The 22,193-nt window shown below is 41.5% G+C and overlaps 1 non-coding gene across 1 annotated transcript; it reads left to right on the top strand.

The window, feature by feature from the left end:
• The first annotated feature begins 15,122 nt into the window (after positions 1-15,122).
• On the top strand, positions 15,123-15,230 carry LOC141610135 (small nucleolar RNA R71). Its single transcript, XR_012528032.1, has one exon. It is a non-coding gene; the product is annotated as a small nucleolar RNA R71 (small nucleolar RNA).
• The last annotated feature ends 6,963 nt before the right edge of the window (positions 15,231-22,193 follow it).

Below are 22,193 nucleotides of genomic sequence, written 5' to 3'. Positions count from 1 at the left end.
CGACATCGAGACGGCTCGAAAGAATTCGGGCCAAAGACCTGCCGTCGGGAAGGGTGACGCCAGATGATTCGGGGATACGAGTCAAGAACCTGTCGTCAGAAACAGTTTAGAGTCTGTCGACTGTCCGTGTGGGTCGTTTAAAGTTCATTACACTACGTATAAAGGCTCGCCAGCCATAGGAAGGAGTCATACCTGAGGCATCTTCGGGATATGTCCTTGAATTGTTTTTTGTTTGCGCGCAAAGGCTCGCCAGCCGTGTTGCGGATATGATGGGGCTCGCCAGCCGCGCTGAAGGTACGTTTTGAGGCTTGCCAGTCATGTTGTGTATATGATGGGGCTCACCAGCCGCGTTAAAGGAGAGTTTTGAGGCTCGCCAGCCATGTTGCGGATATGATGGGGCTCGCCAGCCGCATTGAAGGTGCGATTTGAGGCTCGCTAGCCATGTTGTGGATATGATGGGGCTCGCCAGCCGCGTTGAAGGTGCGATTTGAGGCCCGCCAGCCATGTCGAAGGTGCGTTTTGAGGCTCGCCAGCCATGTCGAAGGTCGCGTGATCGACTGTGGGAAATAGCCGTGTTAGACGGCTTATTTCGAGAGGTTATTGAGTTAGTGGGCTCCGTGGGGAAGTCTCCGGTATCCTGCTGAGGAATTTCGGTGTTTATGTTGGACGTTTGTAGCGCCGGAAAGAGATAGGCTTGAGCCTGGCACCTGTGGATGGCGGTAATTTCGAATCTCAAAAAGAGGTAGTGGTTTTTACTGCCGTTTGTTTGAATTCGTAGAAATAGCGGATGTGAATTCCGCCATTTGATGTGTGTTTGGGAGATAACGGTCTTAATTCCGTCTTCTCGTGACTTGAAATTCGTGAGGAGTAGTGAATTTGAATTTCACTATCCTGTTTGAAGGTGTGTCAGTTTTAAATGCCGTTTGTTTGAAATTGTGGGAAAATAACGAATTTTGAATTTCGCTATTCTGTTTGTTTTTTGTTTGTGTTGTTTTTTTTTTGAAGAATGATGGTTTTTAATTCCGTCGCTTGAGATTTGTGAAAATAGCAAATTTGAATTTCACTATTTTGTATTTTGATTTGAAAGTGACGGTTTTTAATTCCGTCGTTGAAATTTGTAAAAATAGCGAATTTGAATTTCACTATTCTGTTTTTGTGATGTGAAGGTGCCGATTTTTAATTCCGTCGTTTAAATTTTGTGAAAATAGCGAATTTGAATTTCACTATTTTGTTTTTGTGAGGAAAATTACGGTTTTTAGTTCCGTCGTTTGAATTTTGTGAAAATAGCGAATTTGAATTTCACTATTTTGTTTTTGTGAGGAAAATGACGATTTTTGATTCCGTCGTTTGAATTTTGTGAAAATAGCGAATTTGAATTTCACTATTTTGTTTTTGATTTAAAAATGACGGTCTTTAAATCCGTCGTTTGAATTTGTGAAAATTGTGTAGAAATTGGGCCAAAGCCCAAAATTTCGCTGAATAAACAGGGAACACGCCAAAGAGGCGCGAGCCATCCTGCGATGCAAGGAGCCTCTCCTTTTTCTGTAAAAAGACGCGAGAAGGCTTTGTGCTTCATTTCACTTCGTCTTCTTCGACACATTCGCAAAAACCCACAAAATCGCCATTCGACTTCGCATTTGCTTGTTTTTGCGCCATTGTCTTCATGTCATCTCATGGTATGTAAATCCACTTGAATCCATTTGAATTTGTTTGCCTTTTATTAATTTAATTAGGGCAAAACCCTAACCCCTCGAAAATCGATTTAGGCGTTTTTGCTTGGCCCATTTTCGAGTGAAATCGATGGTTGCATTAGGTTAGTAACATGGTTAAGAGTATATAGGTGCCTTTATTTTACATTTTGGTCCCCATTCCCGCTTTCTAGGAGCAAAAATCATGAATGAGACAAAGGTTCATCTTATTTCACAATGTCGTGCTTGTTTGCTTGAGTTGTGTGGCCCACTAGGTTTTATTGTAGCCGGGTAAGATCGTCTTTGCCATATTGGACCTTCGTTGGGCGTTGTGGGCAAAATTTGAATTTTTGCCTTTGTGAGACGGTCTTATGCTGACGAAATAAGCGTCTGTATGGGGTGAAACTGAGCCGGTTTGTCTTGAAATTGACCTTTACGGTAGTTTAGGTCACTTTGAGACGTGATTAAATCACGTTGTTTTGTTGTGGTTGTAATTTGAATTTTTGACCTGTTTGCGCCCGAATTGGCGTAAAGTTGCCTTTTTCGAGCTGTGAAAAATGCCCAGTTGTGTCAGGAATTTTTATTGCTTATTTTTGTGGACCTTGTGTGGTCCTTGAAGTGTTAGATGGTTTTTTGTAATTTTGTCGTTGTTTTGACTCGTCTTTTACTTAAGAAGAAGGGCGAGTCGTTGTTTTGGTGCAGTTTTTGTGAAGTGTTTTGCTGGATAGGTTTGGGCGGGTTTGTCCTTGTTTTGTTTTTGCAGGTGGCTTTGTTTATTTTGGTTTTTGTCCATTTTGTACCATAGTAATGTCGAAATTTCGGCTGACGCTGTTTTTTGTTTTGTCTGGATTGCAGGTGATTGTTCTAGGGCTTCTAGGCTCACTGGGTCCTTGGCCGAGGCCTAAGAGCTCTTCTTCGGGGCTGGACTGGTTAGTACTCCGGGGAGTGTGCCCGAGGTGTTGGTGGAGGATGCTTCCGAGGAGAAGCCCACCGAGGAGGCTGTTAGAGCCAAGGGAGCCGTAGAGGTTCGAGCGGGGTCCGTTGCTGGACTTGTTGGAGCTGGGGGAGCCACGGAGGCTTGGTAGGAGCCCGTTGTTGAGGCTGTTGGTGGTGAGAGGGCTCGGACGGGGTCCGAGGCTGGTTCCTCTGGGAGGAGGATTAGTACTTGGAGGAAAGGTCCTCGGCCCTTTAAACATGGGCTCCAGAACGTTGTACGGATTATTCAGAGGGGTCCTCCTCGTCTCGTGCAGTCTTGCGGGACAACGAGGCGGAGAGTAGAGACGGAGGAGGACGATGTCTTTGTCGATAGTTGGGAGGCTAGGCAGGTTCAGGCTCATCGACGTTTGAACCTGCGGGTGGCGCCTGCTTGGGCCGACGGCTTTGACGGTAGCCAGTTACTGTTGCGGCTCGACACTCACATTTACTACCGTGCACACGAGGGCCTGGTGAGTTTGCTGCTTCGTTGAGCTTTTGCTTTTTTCGTCATTTCAGACCTGAATATGTGTTCTGATTTTGTTTGTTTTCCAATTTCAGGAGATTGCTACCATGAGGACTTTCTCAGGCTTCTCGACTTGCATGGGTTTTTACGGCGTTCTCTGGGCGGGTTCGAGGGCGTTAATAGATAGGTCGGCTATAGGGCCGCTGGTTGCTGCCTGGCGCGAGATTTACGGGGCTTCGATTAGATCGAACCCGTGTTTGATTCGTGCCATGTTGGATCGTTACTGGGACACGACATCGTCGTTCCACATGGAGTTTGGGTCGGTTGGTATCACTTTGGAGGACTTTACCATGATATCGGGCCTTCCCTGTGGCGAGACTCCTGTTCGGTTTCCGGAGACACCGGAGAGAGTGTCTTCTACCGTGATCATAGGTTTGATTGGCAATGTTTTGCCACCCTCCGACCGACGTCACTTCTTTTTTGATGGCGAACTCCTACTTGAGGGACCACTTCAAGGTGAGGGTGACTGGCTTTGTTCCAGCACCGTTGGCGAGTCCGGAGGCCGAGGCTGAGGCTGACGCGTAGGAGGCGCGGTTGTGGTTGTGGTACTTCTTGGGTACCATGTACTTTGGTGACAAGGGTGAGCACTTGTCGACCAAGGTACTTCCTTTGCTTGCTAACCTAGACGGCTTAGGTCAGTACGACTGGGTGACGTCGGCTCTGGCGCATTTTACCCGTTACTTGCATGCCGCCGTTCGTCCGGAGATGATAGAGGGCGGGAGTTCTCCCGCTTTCGTCGGTCCTGGCCTCATCTTGGTGGTACGAGCGTTTTTGTGGTTTTTGATTTTGATTTTGATTTTTTGACTGATTTTTTTTAGTTTTGGAATTTTTTTTTGAAAAATTGGCTGATTTGTGGTTGCTGTGTTTTGTGTTACTGGCTTGGTTGCTTGCTTACTTTGTCCCCTTGCGCCCAAAGACGACGAGTGGCGTAGCTTTGGTTACCCGACTGTGAGGGGTTGGACGGTGGCTCGAAAGAAGTCCACCAAGTCGACTTATGAGGACTGTAGGCGTCAGGTGAACGCTCTTCGGGTTAGCGACGTAAGTCCTTGCTTCTTATCTCTTTTGTTTTGTAAAAAAAGGTAGAGATAGGATGATTAGGTAGCTTAGAAAGCCCCCAGTTAGTTGATTAGCTTTGCTATGAGTGCTGTTTGTCGGGTGGCCTTGGGAGCACTACACACGCATGTCGGCCTTTGCCAGGGAGCGTTCTCGCAGTTGCCAGCATTTGTACCTTGAGACGGCGATCGAGCCTGTTTGTCCTCTAGTATCAGAGTTGGGAGGGAATTCGTTTTTGCTTTTGTAGTTGAGGATGGCTTGGTACCAAGGTTCAAGATAGCTTTCCTCGTCGTTGTTGATGGCGGAGATGTGAGCTGGCTCGCTCCTTCTCTCGACACATAAAGGGATCGATGTCATGTCGTCAGGTATGTTGACGAGTGCGGCAAGTTTTGCTAGGGCATCAGAAAATTAATTTTCCTCTCGTGGAAAGTGGAAGTAGTTGACTTGGTCGAAGAATTCGACCTCTTGATTGATTTTTGCTCGGTAGGGTGCTAAGCTGTCGCTTTGGATTTTCCATGATCCGGACACCGGATTGATGATGAGTGAGGAATCACCGTGGACCCTCAACCTCTTGATGCCAAGTGTTATGGCTGGTTGTAGGCCGATGAGGCATGCTTTATATTCGGCGGCATTGTTGGTGACGGCGAAGTCTAGCTTGACTGAGATCGAAACATGTTCCCCTTCCGGCGATATTAGAAGGATTCCTACCCCGAAGCCTCTCAGGTTTGATGCACCATCGAAGTATAGGTCCCATGCGTCAGTATCGGCATAAAGGATGTCTTCGTCAGGAAGTGACCATGTGTCGGTCGTCGGATCCTCGTTGACGGGATTTTATGCTAGGAAATCGGTGACTGCCCTTCCCTTGATAACCTTGAGGGGTACGAATTTGAGGTCAAATTCTGATAGCGTGAGGGTCCATCTAAACAGCTTTCTGTTTAGTACGGGTTTTTCGAAGAAGTATTTGACCGGGTCCATCTTGGAGTAGATGTGAATCGTGTAGCTGAGCATGTAATGTCACAGCTTCTTTGTTGACCAGACCAGGGCAAGGCATGTCTTTTCTAGTTGGGTGTACCTTATTTCGTATTCGACGAATTTTTTCTGATGTAGTAGATGCCTCATTCTCCGCCGTCGACTGTTTTCACTAGCATCGCTCCCATGGCTGTGTCGGTGACAGTCAGGTATAGGGATAAGGGAATTCCCTACTGAGGTGGCATGAGGACATGAGGCCTGGATAGGATTTCCTTTATCCTATCGAAGGCTTTTTGACAATCGTCGTCCCAATAGTGTGATCAGAGGCAAGAAGCTTCTTGAAGATTGGTTCACAAATCATAGTGAGCTTGGCTATGAAGCGGCTGATGTATTGGACTTGACTGAGAAATCCCCAAATCTCTTTCTCGTTCTTAGGCCGAGGCATTTGTTGAAGAGCTTTGATTTTGGTAGGATCAATTTCGATGCCCTTTTTGCTGACGACGTGTCCCAGGATTTTTCCGGAGGTGACCCCGAATGCACACTTCTGAGGATTAAGTCTCATGTTGTATTTTCGAAGACGAGCGAAGAATTTCCGAAGGGCGCTAATGTGGCCATCTCGCTCCTTTGATTTGACGATCATGTCGTCGACATATACCTCCACTTCCTTGTGCATTATGTCATGTAGGAGAGTGGTGGCGGTTCTTTGGTAGTTTGCTCCAGCGTTGATTAGACTGAAGGCATGATGGTGTAGCAATACGTACCCTACTGTGTAGTGAATGCAGTCTTGTGCATGTCTTCCTCAGCTATTTTGATCTGGTTGTACCCAGCATACCCGTCCATGAATGATAAAAGGGTGTGCTCGGCGGTGTTATCCACCAGGATGTCAACATGTGGCAGAGGAAAGTCGTCTTTTGGACTTGCTTTGTTCAGATCTTTGAAGTCGACACAAACCCGAATTCTCCCGTCTTTCTTGGGCATGGGGACTATGTTGGCCACCCAGTCATAGTATTCAGACACTTTGATGAACCCGGCTTCGAACTGTTTGTCTACCTTTTCCTTGATTTTCAGGGTTCATTTGGGGCGCATACGGCACAACTTTTGCTTCACGGGTTTAGCTCCGGGTTTGATGGGTCCTGTGCTCTGCAATCTCTCTGTCGATCCCAGGCATGTCTTTGTAGGACCATGCAAATACGTCCTTGTATTCGTGTAGAAGGTCGATGAACTGCCGTCTTTCCGAGGGGTTAAGGGTGGTCCCTATCCTAAATTCTTGAGGCGTGTAGTCGGTCCCTACGTTGATGGGTTCGGTCTCCTCAATGATGGGGGTCCTATCTTCTTGTTTTTCAAGTTCTTTTGCCAGGTGAGGTGGGTAGTCACTCAAGTCAAATTCCTCATATTCCTTCAGAATTGCATTGCAGTTAAATTGAGACGAGTCATAAGCAAACTTAGCATTTATTAAGTCGACCTGAGCAAAAAGCTCGGATAGGACAGACAACTCATGGGTAATCAGAGACGACACAGTAGAGGAGGTGGCCCCTGGAACAAGCTCCAGGTTACTACCTTCTGTGGGAGTGGGGATGACCCTAGTTGACTCGGCCTCTGAGGCAGCCACAAGTTTGTGATAAAACAGTGGAAATGGGACTTTTACTGGGACATCAGGAGCGCTAGGAGCTAAGACAGACTCAGACTCAGCCTAAGACTTGGACTCCTTTTCATCTTCACTTCCCTCTTTGAACATAGGGCCTTCTCTAGTAGTGATCTTGAGAATGCGGCCTTGCCGATCGATCCACTTGACAGTTTTCTTCCAGCCTTGTGTAGCTTTCTCTGGGTCAGCATCAGAGATTAAGGCAGTGGGATTGAATTTCTTTACCTTTAGGGCGATGTTATTGATGTTCTCATAGCCGAGGTGCTTAATGTTGTCTTCTCCAAAGAGGAGACTCACGGCTTGCCCGTCCAAGCACGGGGTCGATTCAGATTTGGTTGACGCAGCTTTGGTGTTGTCAGGGATGAATTAGCACTCTTGAAAGACCTCTACGCCCGGGTGTTTGACCTTAGCTACGAGGTCGTAGATTGGCTCAGGAAAGCTATTATAGAGCTCGGATTCTCCCTTGATGACGAAGTATCCATTGAGAGTCAAATGGTAGAGACGGAGGATGACTTCGTGCTTTTTGCGCTTCCGTATTAGGAGATTCATTTCCTGGATGTCTTCATCGGTTGGCTTTAAGCCTAGTCCGAAGGGGATGCTGGGGACCTTAGTCTGTTTCATACGAGGCAAGGTGCTCTTCAGTGGATTGAGAGGTAGGCACGGGAAATAACCCTGGCGCATCAAAATGCGGTTGACTGTGAGGTTCGAGAACGGGTGACAATCAAAGGATGCTGATTCATCGGTTAGGGCATTCACAGCTTGGAATCCCCACATTTCACTGTTAATAGGCTATGTCAAACACCTAACAAAAATAAGTTCCCTAGACACAAATTAATGTAGTAATAGGGGTCGAACACAAGTAGACGGGAATTGCACTATGAAAAGCTATGAGTAGACTTCTATCAAGGTCGATTATGATTGGTTTGGTTTGTTGGTTGGTTTGTTAACTAGCAAATGAAATTATGTAAACTATATGATTAAAGGAATCTAGGGGAGTCGGGTCACACATGCAATTGTAAATATATATTCATGTTAAACTCGGAAATAATAACATTGTCAATTGTTTAGGCTTAAAGACACTCACCTATCGATATTAGTGTCAACCATAGACCGGGTCCTAGAGAAACTCTCGTTATGACTAGGTCGTCCTGCTACACATGCTTAGTCTAATCCGATTCCGTGCCTCTTGACTTATAGAATGAATTAACAAACTTAATCGATGAATAAGGCCTCTAAACAAAGATTAATCGTGACGATACAAACATGTGATAGAAACAATTAGACATATTATATCAACCTAATTTATAATTTTATATATATTGGATGTTGCATGGCTTCCCTAGTCCCTAGACTAAGGAAATTTAGCTACTCATATTGAAAAGTAAACTACAAACTATGATGTAAGAATTGCTAGACATGATTATAGAAATAATGTAAACTAAATGGTGAATCATAAAATGCAATAATAAACTATGTGATATAATTAAAATACTAATGATAAAACTATGTGATAGAAATGTAAACTAAATAAACTAGAATTAGAATTAATGAAATAGAAATGGAACTTGAACTAGGAACTTGAAAGGTAGAACAAGATGAGAACCAAAATCTTGAATAAATAGAACCAAATGTTTAACAAATATCAAATGCGTAACAATATTAAAACTAGAATGAAAACTATGAGAGAATTGTTTGATTAAGGCTATAAAAGAGTAAAATGGAATATGAAAAGATGTCCTACAATGACGGATTAAGGCCCCTATTTATAGTAAAATAGGGGCATAACGTAAAAGTCCAAGAGGAGGCCAACCCCGATCGGGGACATAGGGTTCCGGGTAAATTCCTTCAATTCTTGATTAAATGCTTCCAAGAATCCTATGCCATGTCTTAACTCCTCCTTGATCACCCGGTTAATCACATAATTTGGCATCGCATGAGCATCCAAAGTTTGAGCATCCCATATGTTTGTGTGAACTTCTTAATTTGGGCTTCATTTGTGCATCAACCCACTTCACAATTCTTCATGCTTGGACCTTGTCATTTCCCATAATCCTACCATGGTCCTTCTTGCTTCCACCTAGCTTAGTGAACTTGGTGCTTGTTAAAATGACGGGAAAAAGCAATCAAGTGCTTCATTCCTACAAAATGCGATAAATTACAAAAAACACACCTAGAACACAAGATTAGCTCACAAATAAACCGAGCTATAATGAGGGGTAAAATCCTATATAAAATGGACACATCAAACTCCCCCAAGGTAAACTCTTGCTTGTGCCCAAGCAAGAAACCATATCCCATCAATTGCAAAATCCTAAAACAAGCTAAGCATAATGATTCAAAACCTGAGACAATATGGGCATAAGGAATAATGCAAAAACATGGATGATATTTACATGACGGCGTAGCACGAAAGACTTTGAACGAACCTTTAAGCTCTTGCATGATCTTTTGACTAATGGACTCTCACGATGCACTCAAACTCATTTGTATCTGAAAGGACATTTTGTGTGAAAACACTCACCTATCCTCAACTCATGAGAACATTCAAATTCTAGCATGAAAAAGAAGCCATATGGCTAAGAAGAAGGCAAATAAGTAACGGGTAAGAAAGGGGAACAAATAATTTATGGTATGTGGAGCTAAGTCAAGCTAGTAACAACCATATGCAAGGATGCTCAATTCCCAAAACTATTCCCAAAAATTCCGATACAAATCATAAGAACGCTCTCCAAAATATATGAATAAAACATGAGAGCTTCTTACATCAACTTCTTCTTTTCTTCAAAATACTAACCATGCTTCTCTTTTTTTCATATCATGCCTTTTTTTCTTTCTCGTCTTTTTTCAATTCATTTTTTCATCATTTTTCATTTATTTTTTTCATTTTTTTCTTCTTCTTTCATTTTTTCTCTTTTCGATCTTTTCTCTTTTATTTTTTTATTTTTTTTTTATTTTTTTTTTCCTTCAAGAGCATTAAGACCGAGCTCACAATGATATTTCAAGATAAAAGAAATCCCAAATGAGCACCCAAACACAACTAATCAAAGCTACTAGCTCAACAAGGTTGGCAATTTTTGTATGTAGCTAGGGATCAATTTTGTGAAGGGGTTCAAAAAGGCAAATTTAATCATGTGAATGGCTCCAAAATGCTAACAACAAATGAATGCATGCTTATAAAGAGATGAAATCAAGACCATACTTGTGCGTTTTGATGAAACACACATCATAAGGAAACCTACACTCACCTTAGAGAGACCGGATATGGATGCATCGGTCTAAGGAGGTTCTACCTTACCAATTTTGTAGCTTGCTAATAGTCAAGATCAAGCCTATTCGGTTCATTTTCCATTTCCCACCTACTATGTCAAGACATCACCATGTAGCAATTATCCCATCAAATAAGAATAAATCATTAGCTATAAGCTATCATTAGGATAAGCAAGATGGAAAGAAGGCTAAAAGCAAGCAAAAGCACACAATTTTCTCAAAATTTTCAAATTTTTCTACATGCAAACTACACTACAATGCAAATGCAGCCCCCCCCCCCCCCAAGCTAAACACAACATTGTCCTCAATGTGCAAACATGTAAATTATCCAACTAAACCATAAAAATGGCTCAAAGCACATAAACAAAAAGGACAAGGGGTCATATTTTATGGGTTACGAGAAAATAAACTAAAGTGCAAAGCAAAGAAAACTTACTAGACTAGCTAGCCACCCCCAAGCTAGTATGTATACGGGGGACTCTTCCTTTCATCATTCATTCAAGAAAAGGGGCAAAAGTTGAACCCCTTCCTTCCTTTCTTCTTACCACTACCACTTCCGGATGCTTCACCTAGATGACCATTTCTACTAGAATCATCCCCTTGGAGAGGAGTGACATATTCACCAATGTTTTGGCCACTACCAAGTCCATCTCCATAACTACTATAACCACCATACCGTCCATATCCTCCATTAAATGCCTCAACTACATAATCCAAACCACAAAATCCGGACCGGGAGCATATGTAGTATAATTACCTGCATCATAGTTACAGGAGGGGGAGGGGGGGGGGGGGGGGGGTGGGCGGAGGAGGAGGAAATCTACCCAGGGGATAGGTATAAAATGAAGGGTGTGGCCCCTCGGGTCGAATTACTCCTTTCCTAGCAAAACGATCATATTTGGGATATAGTACAAGTCTTTGGTCATCACGAATGGCATTAATATTAAGACTAAGATCACACATCATATCCATCATGTCTATACTAGAGGTGGAATGGCGTGCTTGAGAGGGTTGACCTCTCTCACGCCGCTCAATGGTGGTAGGTGCCTCAGCTTGTAGAGGCAAGTGATAAGTAGTGGGGGTAAAGGGGGCACTCCCATGATAGGGCTTGGTATGGACTAAGGCCTTGATTTCTTTTTTCTCTTCCGGTAGACTAAGAGAATCTTGTATACCAATTTTCCAAATCATGTTAGGATGAGAATCTCTAAACCAATTGCAAGATGGGAAGTATTCATAGTCAAGTCCAACCCCTTTTTTCCCTAGTGACAAGTAACGGTCTCAAGTCGGTGGTCTCTTGTTAAAGCGGCATAAGTGATGAGCAATTTTAGTAACCAATCCTCCTAAGACAATTGAACTATTTTTCGGGTTACATGGCTTGGTCAAATGTACCTCAAAGTGGTAGGGGATATTTATCCCCCATTTATCATCACCATTGGCATTAAGAAAGGCACTCAAAATCTCAACCTCTATTTTCCTCACCGAATGAGGCTCATTTTCCCAACGAATGTCCACCACATAAACCTTTGCCAAACATGAATGTCAGGGTAGTGAATATATTGATGAGGGACATTGTCCCAATCTTTAAAAGGGAGGTGAGAAATGGAATTCCATGTAATAACCGGGTTGTAAGAGTCGGGTAATTCAACGGACAAGTCTTGATGAGACAATTGGAAAATATTAGCAAATTCCGCTAAGTTCAATTGATGGTCATTATTAAACAACCGGAAACTTACAAAATGTATAAAACCTTCCTTTTTCGACTTATGAAATTTAAACGAGCTCAAGAACTCAAGGGTGAGTTCGGGAAAGATCTTATAGTCCATGGTGTAACAATGTTTCATACCATGGTTCTTAAACAATGCCTTAACATTCTTTTCTATACCAATCCTGTTCAAAGAAGCTTGGTTAATGAACTTAGTAGGTTTCATACCTTTGGCTCTTAGAATGACCCAATTATCCCATTGTTTTTTACAATTGAAGATAACTCAAGGAAATTGCGGATCGTGCCATTCCGGTGCCTCTTGCATTTGAACATCCTCCGCAGCCCTGGAGGATTCCGCCTCACCTCTTCTTCTCTTTGAAGCACCTTGGGTAGGAGCTCTTCTTGGTGCCATTTTTTCTGAAATTTTAAGACAAAAATTCATCTTAAGGCAAACCAAAATCCATCCAAATAGAGATAATAGAACAAATTAGTGAACTAATTCATACTAAAAGCATTAATAGAACATAATCTAACCAATTTCTAGCAAAAACAAGCACAAAATCAATTTCCCACAATTTGAGTTAGGGTTTGATAAACTTGATTAAATTGGTTATAATGGATGAAATCAAAGAGAAATGAGAGAAATACTTACTTGATGATGATTAATGATGAATGATTCTTGCAAAATGATGAAGAAAGTAGTGTTTTGTTGTGGTTTAAGATGAAGAAAAGTGAAGAAATAAGATAGAGGAAGTAGGAGAGTACCGTCGGGGTTAAAGGAGAATGATAGAATAATTTTTCTTTACTCGTGTAAACAAAAGAGCTGCCATAAAAATGCAAAACCACGTCCCCGATCGGGGCTGGCAACCCCGATCGGGTTGACCAATCTTATGCGCCTTTTTTACTTTCTTCCGTATTTCTTTCCGTCCCGTTTTTGAAACTTACGTCCCCGAACGGGGTTTTTGCATGGGGAAGCGTGAAGTTTCTCCTTTAAGCCTCCTTTTCTTCATTTTTCGCCTATAAATCACAAAACAAAACACCGTCAAGTCTAGTAATTTATTTCTAATTCTACGAAAAACAGTAAGTTGCGGAAAATTAAAAACAAAAATAAATAAAAGCAAATAAAAAGCTTGGGTTACCTCCCAAGAAGTGCTGGTTTAATGTCCCGCACGACGTAAGAAGCTAATTTGATCAATTTTCATCATTGAACTTGCCACCTTCTGAGCTTCCTTTCATAGCTCCTTTTGAATTCCGCATCCATTTGAAATTCTTCAAAGAAAATTCCGCTTTCCTCTTGGCACTCTTAGCATTAGTGCCCTTAGAATCTTCACCTACAAAACAATCAACACCAATATCTTCCTGCAACAAATCCATCAGTAAGGATCCAAGTGTAGTAGAGGCATTAGAAGAGTCCATAGTGCTAAATAAATAATAAGACTCTTGCAACATTGGGCTTCTAATGGTGTTGTTCTTGCTAAAGATAACCCGGTCATCACCCACCTCCAACGTCAACTTCCCATTTTTCACATCGATTAGCGCACCCGCAGTGTGTAAAAATGGCCTACCCAATATAATTGGGGTTTATGAGTCCTCGACCATATCAAGTATGAGGAAGTCATCGGGTATGAAAAACTTACCAACTTTGACGGGTACATCTTCTAAGACACCTAAAGGTCGCTTTAAAAAATGGTCCGCCATTTGCAAGGTGATACTTGTGCATTTTGAAGCACCCATGTTAAGTTTCTCACAAACTGAATAGGGCATGACACTTACACTAGCACCTAGGTCGCAAAGGGCCTTATCAATGGTATATGTGCCTATAGTGCAAGGAATAGAATAACTACCGGGGTCCTTGAGTTTTGAGGGGAGACTTGTTTTGTAAGAGTGTACTACACTCGTCGGTGAAAGCAATGGTCTCAACTTCATTGAAGGATCGCTTCTTTGAGAGGATTTCCTTCATCAACTTTGAGTAGGAAGGGACTTAGGTGAGTAATTCTATAAATGGAACGGTGACATGTAAATTCTTAACTACTTTCAAGAACTTACAAAACTTACTCTCTTCCTTGTGCTTTGCTAGACGGTGGGGAAACGGCACTTGAAAAACTTCCTTTGGAGGAGCATTCTCCCTATTTTTCTCTTTATCTTTCTCGTTCTCAACCTCAATAGAAGCATCCACCTTCTTTGAATCTCCCTTACCCTCCTTAGCATTAGGAGATACCTCTTTCTCAACAATCACCTCGTCACTTTCTTTAGGCATAGGGGGCTCAACATCCTTGGTATAAAGCTTGCTCTTTCTCTTAAGCATCAATAAGCGATGAGTAAATGGCACACGATTCCTAATAGGAGGCTCTTCACTAGCCTTATTTTTAAGAACCACTTCGTCATCCAAAGTCATGGATGGTCCATCATAGCTTGTACCACTTCTCAAATAAATAACATTAACGGTCTCATGTGGTTGCGTACCTTGGGGTGGTAGTTGGTCGGTCTTCCTTGAAGAGCTAGATGCGGCTAGTTGAACCATTTGTTGCTCTAGCATCTTGATGGCGGCACTACGAGCTTGATCGTTCTTTTTTATTTGAGCCATCAATTCCCTTTACATTTGTACCACCAAAGCTTCAAGTTTTCCCCCCTCCTTGGTTATTTTATTGGCCATTTTATGGTGGTGGACCTTGATTTTGTTGGTAATTTTGTTGAGGTGGCCTTTGTTGTTGGTTTTGACTTTGATAACCCGACGGGGAATTATACTTTTGTTGTTGAGGGACAAAGTTATTTTGTGGTTGGGGCACAAAATTTTGTTGGGGTTGAGGGTTAAGCACATTATTGCTTGTGTAAAACAAGCTCGGGTGGAATTTTGTGTTCGGGTTGTATGTATTTGAAAATGTACCCGGTGGATAAGAACTTTGTCTAAAAGCTTGATAAGCACATACCTCCTCCATAGTAGCTTGGCATAGAGCGGCATAATGAACCACACCTCCGCAACCTTCACAAACAATGATTTGGCTAGTAGAGGACATGACATTGAGTTGTTGAAGAGAATTTTTAGCATCCCGGTCCGCCAATTGTTGTTGGAGTAAGGCAATTTGAGCCAACAAAACGGAATTATCGGAAGATTCTTCTTTACCTTTGATGGGAACACTCCGCGAATTGACATATTGCGCGTCATGGATCGACATGGATTCAATTGTGGCATGAGCAATATCGGTGTCAATTTGATCAAACCGCCCATTGTTGGCGGAATCAAGAATCCTTTGGGACTCGGCACAACATCCATTATAGAATGTTATAGCTAGGAACCAAGCATCCAACCCATGATGTGGACATTGCCTTTGCAACTCCTTGTTCCTCTCCGAAGCTTCATATAAGCTCTCAAGAGCTTGTTGACGGAATCCGGTGATTTGGCTCCTAAAGGTTTGAGTTTTCTCTGGTGGAAAACAATTTTGATAGAAAGCAAGAGCCAATGTCTCCCAATTCGTGATTCCCATGGCGGTGCGATCAAGGCTATTGATCCATAGCTTTGCCTTGTCCTTCAAAGAGAAAGGGAAAAGTATTTCCCTTATTTGGGCTTGAGTGACGCCCGTTTGCCGAATCATGGAGCAATAATCGCAAAAGTTTTGCACATGCACATTGGGATCCTCCTGTGGACATGGGCCACCCGCGGCGCGTGCGGAAGCACTTGAATAAGCGTGCATTTGTGGAGTCGCCACCAATTTTTATGGGAAATTAGAACCGTTCGAATACCTCATGCCATGTCAAGGCACAAAGTAGTGACATGAACACTAATAACTCGTTAAACTTAGCATTCTATGTCTAGAATGACTCTCATGGATGCCAATGAACACGGATGTTCACAGAGATATAGAGTAAGGGGTGAGGGTACGTATTCGGAAGTCCTTTTACTAAACACCTAATCCCGACCGTCTCGATAGCGGCCTCTACTAATGATTAGGGAGTTATTCATATTTGATATGTTGTCGGTTATATGCATGCAGTGCAAAATCCACAGATTAATCCTAACATGTGAGATTAAATAATGTCGGTGAACACGTAATTTAGCAAACAATTAAGGTCGAAATTGGAAGTTAGAATTGATTACATGTGAAAGATAAGGAAATAAATCATACAAGAGCGATAAATAAATTGTAAATAAACTACAATAATTAAAATTACGAAGGATTACAATGGTTTAGGTGATGATTTACGTCAAAAATACACTTAAAACGGATTTCGAAGATGAAAATAGAGGAAAAAATAAAAAGGTTAGAAATTGAAGTAATAAAATAGGTCAGAATAGGGGCGATATTACGATTATTAGTTAATTAAACATGTAATTAGAAACTATGTTAACGCGAGAAAGAGTTCAGGGACAGAAATCATCTCAGAACAGGCGCAGCATCTGCTGCATCCCTTGGAAGAGGCGCAGCTCCTCTTGCGTCTGTTCTTGGGTTGAGTTCTGTCTGTGAAGCCAGAACCGCAATCCGTTAATGTTCATGGGTGAGTTTAATATCGATATTGATTGGGAACTCGAGTAAAAGTGATTTAGCAGATTATGTACATCTATAACTGTCACAAAAGCGATAAAAACGGATTGAAACGAATTAAAACGAGTTAGATCAAATTAGATTTATTTACGATGTCGAAAATACAAAAGGAACGAACTTTGAACTCGAAAATTAAATAGAAATTAATAAACTGAAATCAAGTAGAGAAAACTATGTACAAAAGATGAATCCCAGAAACTTGATATGGACAAATCAAGTTTCTAAAATTCGGATTTGATTTAGTGACGAAAACCCGCAAATATTGAATTATAAGGGTTTTAACTCGAAAGAAAGCATTATAATTAAAAGGGATTATTAAACATGGTTTATGTACTGAAAGACGAAAGAAAATAAGACGAAAAGGACAAAACAATGGAAGCTCGAGGAAGAAGAAAAAGAGCAGGAGAAGCAAGCAGCCTCTGGAAGAGGCGCAGCTGCTGCTGAGTTTCTTCTTAACGTCTGATTTTCGCTGTTTTGTAAAAGCGGATTTACAAAAGGGTTTTTAAGTCAGTTTTAAATATACTTTTGACGTAAACCTTACATTAATTTGTACAAACAATAAAATACAATAAATAAAGATGGGATTTACACCCTCGGACTTACATGTTTGACGAAACGAGATTAACTAAGTTAACGTTAGTGATTGCTCGACTCGAATGTATGTTGAAAGTGCCCTCGTTAGAGGATTTTAAATTAATTGATTGATTGATGGGTAGTGGTCAAATTGGTCGGTCATGCAATGTGACTGGTACTCAGAATGATCTGAGCTTACATGGTTGACTGATCAAGCACGTAGGCATCGAAAGCTTAGAGCAAGGTCTAGAATGCAAAGGGAGAAGAGAAGGGCGGACACTCGCGTGAAAAATATGGAGACCGAAGGTCTCTATTTATACCAAAAAATGTGAAGAGTTTTGGAATAACACAAACTTTGAAAAGAAATCACGGAAATATTCCGTAAACAGCTAAAAAGGGCTGGGGAAGAGGTGCAGCAGCTGCTGCAGTCCTTCCAAGAGGCGCATCATCTGCTGCGTCATTTCCCCAGAGCTTTCCTCCTCCAGAAGAAAGATTTCGGCGTTTTTGTTATGGAATTGCGGTAGATCTATACTTCCTTAGTTCGTAAAATACGATATACGGAAAATATTTAACCAAAAGATGTAAAAATTTACTTGGGAATAAATATCTGGAATATTGTAGAACATTCCGACTCGGCATTTTAAACGGTTTCTTAGAAAATGAAGCGGTTTTTTACCTGGACTCCAAATGAACTCTAATTACTGTCAAAATGACCGTATCGGTACGTAGATGATGACCAAGGGGTAGACTCGAGTGTTTGAGCTATCACCTGACGATAAACTTACAGACTGTCATAAATCGTTCCGTGTACCAAACATGCGGCCCATTCATCACTGGGTGGTTGGCGGAAGGTGTAGAAATTAGGTATCCACAGAGCCCCCACTTTGACTGAGGCTTGGACAAGGCGAAAGTCAAAGTATAGCCACCCGGTCAATGGAAGATTACAACCTGACGACTATGGCGACGCGAGGCGGCTCAAAGGTTCTGAATGAAGGACCTGTCGTCGGGAACATTTTAGAGTCTGTCGACTATCAGGGAGGGTCGTTTAAAGTCCATTAGACTACGTAAGGAAGCTCGCCAGCCATATGGGGAAACCATACCTGAGATTCTCCTGGGCGAAATGGGACTGAAGGCGTTTCGGCGAAGCTTTTGGTCTGAAGATAACTTGGTGTCTGAAGAAATTTCTTGATATTTCTGAAGGCTAAGTCTGAAGGCAGCATGACATTGGGAGAAACTGCTGGAGAATATGCTTGCGTCGGTCTCAAGCGAACTCTGCTTCTGAGAAATTCGTGGGCTGTGAATGGCAACGAAATCTCGCTTGGGGAAAACATAATATCTTGATTGTCAACAGCAACACAGCAAAATATCGTTGGAGTAATACATATTGACGACTAGGAACATCTGGATCGTCATGAGCAAAACTGCAAAATATTGCTGAGGAATATACGGATGACTCTGTCTGGATCGAATCATTCCTGGGGGATCTGCTTGTGTCTATCCTCAAACAAACTCCACTTCTCGAGAAGCACATTTATTATAATGAACTCTCACTGGGAATATAGATGTATTGACAAAGGTGCATCTTACAACACCATCGAGGAAAATGAAGAGGCTTGACTGATAGCGGTGCATCCTAAGCACCGTGGATATTTGCTCGGTTGTTGCAAGCGAAATCTTGATAATAAAGATGAGCCCGTGAACTGTGTTCAAAGGATCCTTTGCTGGGAAATAAAATACTGTGACAGTTTAGCAGTCTGTCAAAAACGCGGTCCTGGACGAAAAGAATGCTCAAGAGAACTAAGTATATAATATAAGATGTCGGAGAAGAGGCGCACAAAACTTGGGCCCACAAATAACAAACTGATCGAGGCCATTTCGTGTTCACAATTAAGCATATGTGGTCGTTGGTCAATGGTCGATACAAAACACAATTTATACTTCACAAACAACTCTACAATTAGTAAAGAGGCAAGTAAAGGTCGGATCCCAAGGGACGGGTATTGAAACGAGAATTCTATTGTAACTAGTAGTGTCTAGGGGTGTCACAAATTGGGTTGATGTAGAAGGTTACTAAACTAAAATAGCAATGAAAATAAACTAACAAGGTAAATAAAATAAGGGGTGTAAACAATTGATTAAAGGCACTAGGGTGTCATGGGTTCATAGGGGAATCATGGGATATGATCATACAAACATGTTCTCAAATTATAAGCAAGCAATTATTGTTGTGATGGATTGAGTTGGGTTATATCTTACAATCCTAGGAAAGTTTGGGTCCCGGAGCCGAATCGATTAGATTGTACAACACCTACAAGTCGACTTAATCTTTCCTACTCAACACATGCATGGTCTAACAAGACTCGAGTTGGGTTATGTCTTACAAGTCTCATTGAAAAGATAGGTGATGATAGTAAATGCAAGGATTCATAGGCTTAGCATTTCATCAAATATAACATGTGCATGTATTAAGATCAAAACAAGCAAGCAAATAAGATATGAAAGCATATTGATTTAAGCATGAATCATTCCCCATGTTGGTTTCCCCTAATCACCCATTAAACCCTAGCTAAGAGACTACTCACTCATTATCATATTGATCATGCTAGAAAGGTTGTCAATCATACTAACATAATGAAACATGATGAATAAATGAAAGTAATTAGCAATAATTTAAAAGGGATTAAGAGATTATACCTACTAATGATTCCAATAATAAAGCAAGAATAATAGAAGTACTTGAATCCTAGATTGAGAGGTTGTCAATCTCCCAATAATAACCCAAATAATCTTCAATTACCCAAAATAAAGTAAGAACAAGAGAGAGATTAAAGAACTAAAACTTGGATTAAAACTTGATTAATACTTGATTACAACAATCAAGAGAGATTTGATTGATATTAACTACACTAATTATTGATAATAAGAACATGCTCCTCTAATTAGCCTAATGGGGTATTTATAGTGAAAATTAGGGAGGATGCATTAGGGTTAACTAAGGGCTAAACTAGTAATTACACTTTTAAGTTGAGCAAGGAGACTCCGGTATTTCTTGAGAGAAGGGCTTCTCTAATCGTAGCTTTGAAGAATGAAAACGTCTTTGTCATGAAATCCGTGCGGATGGGAGTCGGGACGGCCGGATCTGGCCTGGAGAATCCGAGCGGATTCTTGGGCAAGACGCTCGGATTGGCGAGGGGAATCCGAGCGGATTCCTTTGAGGGACGCTCGGATTGGGCTGGACGGACGGGCGGATTGTATACAATCCGTTCGGATTGTCTGGCAGCGTCAATTCTTCTTCTTTTCTTCCCTTTTCTTCATGAATTCCTTGGGGATTTCCTTGGGGACTCAAGGATCCTTTTCTCAACAATGCTCTTCTACTATGCTATGTACAAAGGCCTTCTAGTCTTGTCTCTCCTTGATGCTTGGTCATTGAATATAATCAATTTAGCCTCGTTTTGCCATGAAAATGCAAGATTCTTACTCCTTTCCTACCAAGGGATCAAAATCTCAAAGAATATGCAAAACAAAGAACTAAAGATAAGAAATGACCCAAATAGGCACTAAAAAGCATGGAAACAATGGTAATTCGGGGGCTAAATATGCGCCAATTATGGTCACATCAAATATCCCCAAACCGAACCTTTGCTCGTCCCGAGTAAAGAGGTGACAAAGACTAGGACCAAAACTAACCTAACCTAATAATAATAGCCGATATGAGACAATTAGCGGGTCTCACTTCGCCCCTTCAACTCACAACAAGACAACCATAAGGTAGGATGCCTTCTTGCAAGGCAAGGTGGGTCTTGCCAAAATGGCGACACATCCAAACATTAAGCACACAAAATAAACACATAATGGATGCATCTACAAAAAGAATAGCCACTTTCCTCATCTAAGTGGCGGAAATTATCTACAAGGGAAGCAATTCAAGGGTACACAATCCTTCATAGATGCAATTTGTTCAAACTACTAAGCCTAGAAGGATACCAATAAATCACCTCCAAAAGGTGTCAAGCTAGGGTACCTTTGTCCTCAATCGTTAAATGCTTTTGTCAAGAGTAGACTCCCTATGGTGTTAGAAACACTGGAGGATCGCGGAATTCCCCCTCTTGCCTAGACAAGAAGAAGGGTCGTCCCCTCTCTACCATGCACAAAAATGGATATGATGGATAAAGGGATCAATAGATATTTGAGTTTCATTTTGGGAGTTTGCTTTTGTTTTTGTTTTTCCCCCCAATTTCATTGGCATTTGACATTTGAGAACACTTTCTTGCCATTTCTTTTGATTTTTGGCATTTCAATACTTGACAACTTTTTGCATTTCTTTTTGAACATTTTCAAAGTCACCCCAATTAGTAACGAGGGTGCCTTGTATTTGAAGCTTTTAGGAGTTCTATTTTTGCTCCTCTTTTCATTTGATGCATTTTTGCAAACTTTATTTCACTTTTCATTTTATTGAACTCAAATTAATTTCTTTTTGTGCCCATTCCCTTTGATGACAAAATGTGGTAGAACATGGATGATGGATGGATGGATGGATGCATGGTTTCAAGGGTCACCTTGGAATAAACGGTAGCCAAGGAGTTATCACACCACAAGGTACTCTTGACTCGGCCTTAAACCATGGGTCAAAGGATACTAGCATGACACATCCTAGGGTGTTTTACAAGTATTCTAGCAAGCAAAGTCTTAAGAAAAAAAAGCATCTACTAGGGCCTATATACACTTGTCAAGCTTCCCAAATAGACGGTTTCACAAAATTTTTCTAACATGCAAACTACATGCCATGATGCAACTAACATATACACATCCTAATGCAAATGATTCTACCAACTAATATGACATATAACCTAAATGCAAGTCCTAAGTTCACATTGTTTTTACCGCATCAATCAAAATAAAGCCACATAGTCATTAACATAAAGAGGAAAAAGGAGATTGGAAAGATCATACCATGCGATCTTCAATATCCTCATGTCTCGGATGTGGCGTAGTCAATCAAAGTGAACAAGGATAAACAAACACAATATATACAAGACAATATATACAAAGGAAATGAACTTGTTTTTGGTTTTTCAATTTTTCAATTTTTATGATTTTTGAAATTTTTCAATTTTTATGGTTTTTGAATAAAAGTTAAGTGTTAGAATTCCCATCCCCACACTAATATGGGCATTGTCCTCAATGGCCAAAATGATGGAAATTATGCAAAAATGATGCATGATTTCTATACTAAATGCAATTCTACACTAAGCTAGACTACATG

Source organism: Silene latifolia, chromosome 10, assembly GCF_048544455.1.
Source record: "Silene latifolia isolate original U9 population chromosome 10, ASM4854445v1, whole genome shotgun sequence".
NCBI lineage: Eukaryota > Viridiplantae > Streptophyta > Magnoliopsida > Caryophyllales > Caryophyllaceae > Silene > Silene latifolia.
Note: the sequence above shows the minus strand (reverse complement) of the source record. Positions and strands in the feature narration are given on the sequence as shown.